This window comes from Diadema antillarum, unplaced genomic scaffold (assembly GCF_040938485.1).
Source record: "Diadema antillarum isolate AM-2024a unplaced genomic scaffold, OU_Dant_1.0 seq00001329_RagTag, whole genome shotgun sequence".
Lineage (NCBI taxonomy): Eukaryota > Metazoa > Echinodermata > Echinoidea > Diadematoida > Diadematidae > Diadema > Diadema antillarum.
In genome coordinates this window covers 189,007-200,818 of record NW_027272099.1, presented here as the reverse complement: position 1 = coordinate 200,818, position 11,812 = coordinate 189,007, and the positions used below count along the sequence as shown (strand labels likewise).

Genomic DNA, 11,812 nt, shown 5'->3' with positions numbered 1-11,812 from the left:
ACCTGTGCCTGGTTTTCCTGGTATTGGCAAAGGTGATAGCTGCAATGGCGTCATTAGTACATTCTCATTTTTATGTGCCCTGTTCAGATTTAAAATGCCGTTTATTGTGCTGATGCGATTTAATTATTCGTGCTTCCATCTTTGTAATGACATGCATCATCGACAGGGTGATCGAGCATCAGACTGCTCAGTTCCACAATAAAAAAGTCATTGACTTCTTCTTTTTTTCAAGTCAGATTTGATGTTATGCAATAATCTTGACTACACATTTTTTTAATCCATTTAATACACCAAGAATATTGAAATCATGTAAACGTTTATTTTTGTCTCTCTTTTGGGGGAAGGGGCATAAAGATTTTACAAGTTCACAAGTTCACTGTTCACAAGTTTCATAAAATCAACTGTTTTAAAGCCGGCCTAGCGCGAATGAATTTCATCGGAAATTGTATTGTATAGCCATTTTCTTGGAAATGAAAATGAATGAATGAATAAATGAATAAATGAATGAATAAATGAATGAATGAATGAATCTGAAATTTTGGTGGCCCAAAGAAGAAATGTAGTAATCTGAAATAAACGTAAAACGAAAGCATAATAATCCATTTTGAATCTGAAGTGCCCGATCGGGCCATCAAAATAGAGCCATTTTGGAAATTTGGTGGCGCGCCCCATAAATTTTTAGTGGCCTCGGTGTCATTGCCAATGTCCAGCCCTTAGTTATGTATATTGCCATTTCGCCATGTCTCTTTAAAAGAGTTTAAAGGCGATGTTCTGGTACCCACGTGAATGTGAGCTCGAATATCGATCATGAGAACATTTCACAGTTCGGTTGCCATGAATAGGTTATGAGAACATATTTACTACTAGATACACTGATGGACCTACAGTCCATGCAGCAGAAGGTGCATAATACATGTGAAGTGTATGGAATATTTTATTAGCACGGTTCTGTATAAGCATTCAGAGTCCAACAACCATTTAATCAGCAGGTTAGTGTTCCAGTTTACCGATATCGGCAGACAGCGACGATATTTCTTTGAGGATCATCATGAAATTATATTTGATTCAAAATCAAAAGTCTTCGAATTTATTCCCATTCTGTCATTAACAGAAAAGCTGGTGTTTTACTCTGCAACGATATTCTACAACGGAGCTACAGCTCCATGATTCTACAATGGGAGACGCAGTAGAACACATCAGCAAGGCGCGCTTTGTGGCGACAGAACCAATCAACTTTCTGCTACCAGCTGTCCAAGGAGCGCTCGGTACCCTCAGGACATTCTACGTACAAGAAAGATTAGCACAAAATTATAATTACTCGATCAACTACCACCTAAACGGCACATGTTTTGATGAAAACGGTACCGATCTTCTGGAGAAACGGATACAATCCGAGACACCATTTTTTGAGCATGTGGCTTGCAGCCCTCTCCACTTTTCCGCCAATTCTAAAGGCGACATTCCTCGTAGCTGCCTCAAGTTTTATCGGTCGAAAGCCGATCCTAGTCATAGGTGTGCTAGGCCACTTCATTGCTTCTGGCATCTTTCTCTTGGTAGCGTTGTTTGAGCTACCCTTGTACTTAACTCTCTTGGAGGCTTTTGTGCTTGGGTTGTCTGGGGATGTCGATGCTGCCGAAGTAGTATCCGCGGCTTATTTTGCTGACTCTTCCATTGGCAATTCTAGAACACAGAGGATGGTCGTCCTATCACTTATGACTGATGCAGGATGGGGATTCGGGCAAGTGTTTGGAGGGTTGATTCTTGGTTATTCCATTACCTTTCCCGTCGGTTTTGCGTTCCCAGCAATATTGGCTGCAATCAACCTTGTCTACACAACCTTCCCAGTATTAGTATTGGAAACATTACCTGATTGCAAGCCCCTTCCAGCAGATAGCATTATAAAGGAAACTCCTAACAGTCTGGCTGGGTTTTACACTCGTTTCGAAAGAAGCAGGAGCACAAAAGCTATCATTCTGATCACCATCATTTGCCTAAGGCGTTTTGTGAGAGTGGGCATCTACGACGTTGCCTAGGAAAACCTTTCTGCTGGACAGCCACGTTTGTGGGGTTCTTCAATGCCAGTGTTGCTCTGATTCCTGCTGCAGGTAAGCACTAGATTCATCACATTTATTGTTGTTGTTATTGTTCGTGCGATAAGGGTCCACATGAATTCTTTCTGTAGTACGTTCTCATGCCACACTCGATCAATGGCGAGAGAGGTTTTGTTTTAACCCTCGCATTCATGAGAAATTTGGTGGCATAGAAAACAATAAGTAAAAAGAGCAGCAAGTAGCCTAACAAGTGGCAGGTGCTGCCTTGCCTGTGCTTATTGTTTTTCATATTCGGCACATCAATTAAATGTTTCCATCTCTGTGATCATACTTAACACATTTGGTGCATTACTTTTTGGAAATCGTCACGAGTCCATGCCGAATTACTGCAGAGTCTGGAGTTGTGTGCGCTGTAATGGAACCGCGGTTAAATACATTATGTTTCCTCCATGGTACTTGGTGTTGTAAGGTTACCAAAGATAAACAATAAAATAAAATCATGCAGTATATATGTAAACGTATCTCGTTCCCAGCTGAGTTTTTCTCCATTGTATAGAGTAGGCTATTACCTGCAAGAGCCAAGAGACTGTGCAAGAAATGTATATTCCGATGTAAGAGGCTTTAGATACAACTTGATATGACGCTACTCAGACCAAAAGGAATCACACAAAGTGATATCGATGAAAATAAAAGACAAGATTTCAACGATGAAAAATTCAGATGGCACTGGCATAATAAAAACGAAATACAATGATCCTGAAAGCAACCGATTGTTAAGCAGATAGTACGATCTGCTATGTCGAAATATTGGATCCCGTGAGATTTTCGTGCCAAAATTGATTTTTTTAGCTAACTTGGTCAATTTGGGGGTGCTGAATCCAAAAAAACTTTGGTTCCATTTTTTTCGACCACGTCTTCAGCCGCCATTTTGAATTTCAAAATGGCCGCCATAGCAAACTGTATTTTGACCCAGATCTCATAATGTGCGCATCATGGAAGGTTCAAATTTGATGCAAAAAGTATGTTTATAATGTCAGACATTGTGATACACCATTTCCTGATATTGTAGATTGTTTTGATACAATTTGAGGGCTGCCATCTTGAAATTCAAAATGGCCGCCATAGCTAAATGCACTTTTACCTGTATCTCAGGTTGTAAGCATTATGGAAAGTATAAATTTGGGCCAAAAAGCATGCTTACGATGTCAGATATGCTAATATATACATATTTGTTTTAAATGATGGATAATTTTGGTTGGCGGCCATCTTGAAATTCAAAATGGTCACCATAGCAAATGTAATTGGGCCTATATCTCATATTGTATGCATTGTGTAAGGTTCTAACTTTGGCAAAGAGCATGCGTTTGCTATCATACTTTCTGAAACATCTTTATCTGAAATGATGGTCCATTTTGATATCATAGGTGGCCATCTTGAAATTCAAAATGGCCGCCATACCAGAATGTATATTTCGACCCGTATTTCATGCTGTAAACAATACAGAAAGTTCACATTTCGGGCATAAACCGGGCTCATGATGTTGAACATTCAGATGTACTTTGATCCCCTCCCTAAAATTGCAGATCATTTTTGAGGCTGCCATTTTATCATTCAAAATGGCTGCTTTTCAGCTAATATCTGTGGTCGACAAGCAACTTTTAGGCATATCAATGTTTATGGTGGTGTACATTGTACATTATTTTACAAACACAGACACACACACATAATCATATACATTCTGTAATAATGGATTATTCGCATTGGCTGCCACTCATGAAATTCAAGATGATTTCGACCCATATTTACCCTCCAAACTCAAGCATGCTGGAGCACTTTCAAGTAGGACCTATGTGTAAGTCAATCACTTCAATAAATAGTGTTATCATTGCATAGGAGGGACTGCTTCCTGTAGGTACACTGCCATGTTGAAATGCAAAATGGCTGCCATGGGAAACATTCCTTTAAGAGCATTGCATATGGGTAAAACTTGTGAATGGGAAATCATGTGATTCTGGTGTCAAAGCAAATGACTTTCAAAAGTGCCTCAATAACTGTGTCTGGGTGACTAAATGCCCCCATTTAGACGATTTGGTTGTAGAACTTAAATAAACAATATTAGCCGTGAACTAGAAAATTTATTGGAAATTTACTTTAGTTAATGTCTTCTAGGCTCATTCCCTGCATGTGTTCTTAAAGTCACAGCACTTGTATATAGGGCTGTACACAGGGGAGAATTGGTTCTGAATTCTTCCAGAAACAATGACTTTTGCATTTCTTGTCATTATTATGAACATGATAATGAATTATGTGGCTACCGTTGGTGTAGGAAGCTCAAAGCATTTAATTGCACAGTTTATGTATATCCGCTGGAAATAACTACAATGTACCGTATTAAATTCCCCTGTATAGTATAGGCACAAATTAGGTTTTGAAGGTTTACAAGGTTTGTTCTCTGGATGTGTTGTATCAAGACTCTACGAAAGCAAAGCGGGAGATTGTCCAGGTTGGAGTCATCCACGCCCAACTTCTGGAAGGCATGGACTGTGTCATTGGATATTCTGCATAATTCAAGGCTTAGAGAATTCTTGATCCATCTGCTCTTTGAGACATCCTCAAATTTTCAACTTCATCCTGTGCCATGAAAGGCATGACCAAGCAGACCTGTGTTTTTCGCAACAATTTGCAGAACATAATCTCTCAACATTGTCAATTGTACTTAATTATCTCCCCTTTTCCAGTGATGGAGCAGACAACATGCGATGCAGTATTAAAAGTAAAGCAAAGATCCATTCGGAGAATGAAAATGTCAGTGTCTATACGTAATAATCATCAATATCTCTGAAATTCCCTGTTGCTCTTGAAGTAGCATTTAATACATGCAACGGAATGAGGATATCTGCTTCCTCATTGTGACGGGTGACAGCTCCCATGGCATCTTTGATGAACCTTTTGTTTCTTTTTCCCCCGTTCTGTGTCAGATGGAATTGACTGATCAGTATTTCAACTTTCAGGCTGATTATTTGGCTCAGTTTTGTGGGTTTCTAAGGCATGGGTATGAAAAATGAACCTTTGTTAGTCAGAATGAGGAGAAGGCCATAAATTGTGAGATGAAGAGTGATTGTGGAATTACTTGATAGAACAGTAGAACTTATAACTTCCGATAATTGTATCCTCCAGTAATGACTGGATAATGACAGGTCTATCAGACTGTTGTACCGGTAGAAGTGTTATAAGAAGGTAGTGGTCTTCTTAAGCTTAGTGACTTTTGATCCAATCTTACATTGTGTATTTCAATTGCAAGAGCTGAATGAGTGGCCTTTCTCATATTATCCCAGACAGATTTTTTTTTTTTAATTCTTTCAGATACAAATTCTTAGTAAAGAACACGAAAACATCCATTTTCATCTCTTTCTAGAATATCCTCCTTGAATGTTTCCGATACCTGATTGCCAAACACCACGTTCATCAGTTTCAATGCAGTGATAATTTTTGAGATTACCCTCGTGTGATGGAGTTCTAAATTGTTGAGGAATTCTTATGCATCCAAAGTGCCACAGAACTGAGCTATTATTGCTCCTTGGTAGTTTTAGAGTCATTGGCGGTACAGCAGTAAGCATCTTGGAAGTCTTGATAATTGAGGATGACCCACACAAGGGCAATCAGGAAAAACCTACTCATTGGCATTCCTTATTCATTCTGTGCTATTCCAGAAATACATCCAGCAATTATGAGCTCCCTGATGAGTTGTTTTATTTTGTGGTCAACAAACAATCTTGTGAATGGGATGCCTGGTAGGGTGACCATGGCATTTCTTGACAATGCGAGACTTTTCCGTGTTTGTCTTCATTCTCTCAAGGCAGCATCAAGTTTTTGAAGATCACCTTTAATTGTATCAATGCTTACTTTTGTACAAATATTTAATAACTGGGATTGAATGTAACTATTGACGAGGTTCCACGAAACCAAATAATGTTTTGCCTGAGAGGCAAAAACAAATTACGTGTAAGCGAATCACATACCCGCTTGGCGCTATTATGGGACGTGGGATGTAACGCTTACACGCTTGCCCACACTTATGGGAAATGGAATGGGACCCCTCCCCTCCCCCCCCCCCACACACACACAGTTTTTGCCCCTCAGGATGGCTTGATGACATCATTGGAACCTCGTCCTTACAGTCTGAATTTATGGCGGCCATTTTGAATTAAGAGATGGCTGTCGTTCTGCGTGACCTGAACGTGAATTCGGTCTAACTAAGACAATTTTGGCAAATTTATCTAGGGCGCTTACCACAGTATCATATGTTTTTCTATGGCCACCATCTTGAATTTCAAGATGGTGGCCTATCTAATGATCGACAATAGGAAACAGCTGTATTGGAACGTTGGGCACCACTAGCATGTCTATTACTGAGAATTTGATGCTCCTACAATAATTGCAACATGAGATATGGGTAAAAGGTACGCTATGGCGGCCATTTTGAATTTCAAGATGGCAGCCCAGAAATTGTATCAAAACAAGCCACAATAACAGAAAATGATATATCAGAGTGGCTGACATCACAACCATGCATTTTGCACCAAATTTGAAGCTTCTACAATGCTCACTGCATGAGATATGGTTCAAAATACTGTTTGCTATGGCGGCCATTTTGAAATTCAAGATGGCAGCCTAAAAATTGTATCAAAACAATCCACAATATCAGAAAAAGATATACCAGAGTGTCTGACATCACAACCATGCACTTTGCACCAAATTTGAAGCTTCTATAATACTCACTTAATGAGATATGGATAAAATTACAGTTTACTATGGCGGCCATTTTGAAATTCAAAATGGCGGCTGAAGACGTGGTCAGAAAAAATGGAACCAAACTTTTTTGGATTCAGCACCCCCAAATTGACAAAGTTAGCCAAAAAAATCAATTTTGGCACAAAAATCTCACGGGATTACATAGTAGCCTCTACTAAGAGGGTGAAGATGTACGATTTTTTTTTTTCAATTTGTCTTGGTCTGTTCTGTACAAATGAAGTTTTTAAGATCTCAACTGCTGATCTACACTTTAACAAACATTTTAACAATTTTAACAGCAGTAGATGACAGACTCGATTCTTGCTGATTCCTTTCTCCAGACAATGCAAGACATGTTTGTGAAAAATATTGGTCTGTATTTGCGATCTTACAAATTTTGTCATGTACAGAGGGAGACAGGTTGAGGAAAAATTGTTCTAAATTGATCCTCAGTGAAACAATGTGTGATTATATCTGTGCATTAACGGATTCACTACAATCATGGCTTATCTCCAAAGTATCTTAGGGAAACACACACCATATCACCCCTTTATTTTGCACACATTCGTATCATGTCAAACGGATCATTTCATGAAATAACTTCTTGATCAGACAACGTCTTGGCTATGCAAATTAGGTTCAAAGGTAGAACATAAACAGAACGGAATTAGATTCTGAATCTTGGAAAGCACATTTGCTCTAGCCCGAATATTTTGCTGACATACAGTCCATGTCAAATGAATCATATCATGACATTATAAAAAGACAATCTTGTTAAGACTCAATCTTGGCTTCCAGGAAAAAGGTCCAAAGTCCAAAATCGTTATTTCTCTATTTTGGAAACTGCATGCACTATTGCCCCTATATTTCTCACAAATCAAGAGCATGTCAAATGAATAATTTCCTCTTCACAATACCGTCTCTTTTTAGACGTCGTTGTTATGCAAATGAGGGTCACTGGTCCAATATAATTACTGGATCATGTATTCAAGTTGTTGGTGCTAGTTTATATATGACATGACTTGTTGCTTTGATATTTTGCACTTTAATATTTAGACAGTGTCCGCCGCATCATTTTATAAAATGACACCTCCTTCATCAGACCTCAGCTTGACTGTACACATTTTGGGTCAAATTTCAATTTCGGTATGTTGTATCTTATCACAGTGACAAAGCAACTAACTACAGTGGAAAAGAGTAACTTCCTATCAGTGAGAACTTTCTTATTTGACGTCACTGTGAAAATGCGAATACTATACTTGCCCTCAAGGAGTAGATAGTTCTGCTGGCAAACAGTTCCCTATACCACTTTCGTAGTCGCTTTATACGTAATACTGTCCTGCTGCGGCTGATTGTCTTTGTGGGCTTTGACCCTTGATGTATACATTTAATTGATCTAGGTTTGGTTTGGTTTTGGGGGTTTTTTTCTCTCTCTCTTCTCCGTATTTTCTGTTCCTTTTTTCAGACTTTCGGTTGTTGTTTTTTTGTGTGTGTTATTTTCTATTCCTTAATTTCCCAGCTTCCCGCACTCTTTGTAGTTGTAAGCTCTTCACCCCCTCTTTCCCCCTTCCCTCAGATGTACCCACATAATACAAGCTTAGTCTTTTTAGTTTTTGTTTTTTTCGCAGAGTGCAAAAATACCATTGTATGTCCCTTTTTTGTACTGATCGCATAGACATGAACATGATGTTATCTCTGGCTGGTTATGTATATTCAATGACATGCATGTCATTTCACATATTTCTTTGTACATTCTGTTGAAAAAAAAGAACAAAGTTTGAATCTTGAACCATGAATCTTGAATAATTTCATCTTTCACGGAATGAAATATTCTGCCCGTTGCACAAGTGAAGAACATTTATTTCTCGTTTTACATAACACCTTAAGAGAGATCCTTGTCAATTGATGTGTTATGAATTTAGAAAAAAAGAGAGACTGTGCGAGATCTGAGATCGAGAGAGTGCTCATTGAGTGCTATACACTACACGCACACTGCAAACGCAAGCGTTTTACGTAGAGTAGCGTGAATGACTTGGGCAAATTTCATGAATCCAAGATTGCACGGTAAATGGAGCCACAATTGCAGGAATGATGACGTAATAGTAACATGTGACAATGTGACAAAGTAAAATGTTCAATAGGAAACAGCCAATCAAATGACATGGATCTTTTCAGGTGTTATATGAAATTAAGATACCCTTACTAATGTACCGACATTTATATTTGATATTCTATATTTGAACATTTCTTTTATCGTTGATCCATCTTTGCTAAACAGAATGAGGTCATGCCTTGTACAGTGTGACGTCACACCCTAAGTCACCGACCAGTGGCTATTTGCAATCCTCTGCAAGCAGTCGTCTGTTCATCATCAGGTTTGTTTGTTTGTTTGTTTGCAAAGCGTTCGCTAGGCACTCTTTCCAAACGGTAACTAATCACGAAAGGGTTGCTGGTTGCTTGTAAATGGTTGCTTGAGGTCGGCGACCAGTCTTTGCGTACTGATCAGGGTCTTAAACCGTACGTTTGCGATTTCATCCACTCACCTACCTGACTATGCACCAGTCACATCATTCTGCACAAGTTCAAGAGATTGAGAGTATAGGTATAAACATATATTGAATATACATAATATATTATTTGAAATGATATGGAAAATAACGTTTTTAAATAACTTTTTTCGATAATAATCAGTTGCAGCTGTTGTTACCAAACCGCTGCTGAAGTGTTTCTCCGAGAACTGGTTGATACATTTCGGATTCATCTCGTTAATCGCCCAGCTGATCACCTGTGCCTTGGCCGTAAACACTATCCAGCTTGCCTTCATTGGTAATATTCGCAATCTTGCATTCAGAGCGAAAGTCAGTATGTAGGAATGTGTCAATATTTGTCATATTTGCAGACAATCCACGTGTTGCCTGAAAGAAACCATATCAGCATTATATGGTCCAAACAGAACTTATAAGTACTTATGTACATTAGCGGAAATCAGCAAATCAGCGGAATTTGTAATAAAACTAAACAAAGCATACGAAACATTGCCAAAGACAATAGTTTTTTAAATGGTATTAAGCGAAACATTCCTTAAAAATCGTAATTTCAAATAAATTTAATTCAATTATCCATTTAACAGAATGTAACACATAATAAACATCATGAATACATACTGATATAAACAATGCATATTTTGCAATGTTGAAAAAAAGTAAGATGGAAATTAGCTATTGAAAGAAGAGGAGCTAGTTAAAAAAAACGTTGACGACTCAAAAAACAACACGCCACTGTCATGACTGTCATATAGGTGACCGTGCATCACAAAACCAACAAAAAGTCGCACGCACTGATTTGTGTGAGGACTGAAAATAGGTGCAATGGGTCAACCTAGCCAAACTTGAGTTTTTTATATATTCTGAAAGAGCAAGTCTTCTTCTATATTATGCTGAAGTTTGGGATCATAAAACGAATGGGAAATTGTGTTTTTAGCAGTTCTTCTCAAACACTTTTTTGTAGAATAGTGTGATTGGGTGTGTCTTTATAGAGTCCCCTTATCATTTCTTAAAAACCTTGCACACACTCTTCACTTTCAACTCTATTAACTTTAGAAAAGATGATGCTATTGCTTTGAAAGGTACCTTTAATAATGGACAGAATGTGTTAATGAAGTTTATTCAATTTCAGCTTAATCTGATAATCCCTTCATTGTAGTTGCTCCGGTGGTTTACGTCCTGGGTTTTTTGTTGTTTTTGTTTTACCCATTCATCGCACAGCTATCACGGCTCGGTAGATATTAAGCGCATGAATGGACCATGTACTTCAGAGCCTCTTTTCTCAGTTCACACTTTTCCAGAGTGTGTGCCGTTCTTTCCAATTTTTTGTATTTAGATAGGTTAGGAGAGTCCATTTGAATTGAGTTATACGTCATTTTAAAGCTTAATAAGTCTGCTCTTTCAGAATCTGCCCTTAACTACAAATCCATGTCTGGCGACTCTTTGATGGTTTTGTGATGCAGGGTCACATAGATCCACTTACTCGATACTATCCAATATTTGGTAAATTGACTCAAGATAGCATCTTTGAAGTAATTGTCCCGAGGGTTATGATGTTTAACTGTAGTATTTTGTATTTACTCCATGCTAGTTGTCAAACATTGTTTTTTTATGTATGTGATGTACTCAGTAATCAATATCCCTCATGCTTCTCATGATTCTTGTAGAGGAACTTGTATGACAGTCCATTCTGAAGCCTCTAAATAAATTTCAAACATGTCAAACTTGCGTTTGATAAATTACTGACAGCTAGGTCCTGTAAAACTGTCCAACAAGTATTGTCACAAGTTGTTTGATTGAATGGTAAACACCCTATACAGTTTAAAGGGACGTGCAGTATTGCATGGTTGAGGTGAGAATTCAGATTTTGACCTTTTGCGATATACTTAAAAACACTTTATGAAATGTTAAAAAGCATACAATTCTAAGAAGAATTCAAAGTAAAACAAAGCGATTCTGATAAAAGGTGGGTCCCACCTTTTATCAGGATCGCTTTGTTTTGATATCTCAGCAATTTCAAAACCAATTTTCATTAAACCTTGAATTCCTCTTAGAATTCCTCTTAGAATTATGCCCTTTCTTATTTCATAAGAGGTTGACTCAATGTCTAAAAAAAAACCCAGCGCATAACCAAGAAACATTGGAAACCCTAAGCCCCGCCTCAACAGAACTCTCTAAAAAAATCGAGTGAAAATATTCACTCTTGAAGGAGTGAATACAAAAAAGAGTGAATTTAGAGTGAAATTGGAGTGAATTACGAGTGAAAATGTTCATTTTCACTCGTTTTGGAGTGACCTCTGGGATCACTCGAAGATTTTGGAGTGATTCCTGAGGTCACTCCAAAAAGAGTGAAAATGAACATTTTCACTCAAAATTCACTCCAATTTCACTCTAAATTCACTCTTTTTTGTATTCACTCCTTCAAGA

The 11,812-nt window shown here is 38.1% G+C and overlaps 1 pseudogene; it reads left to right on the top strand.

The window, feature by feature from the left end:
- Nucleotides 1–1,174: 1,174 nt before the first annotated feature.
- LOC139708367 (proton-coupled folate transporter-like) lies at nt 1,175–11,079 on the top strand (annotated as a pseudogene).
- The last annotated feature ends 733 nt before the right edge of the window (nt 11,080–11,812 follow it).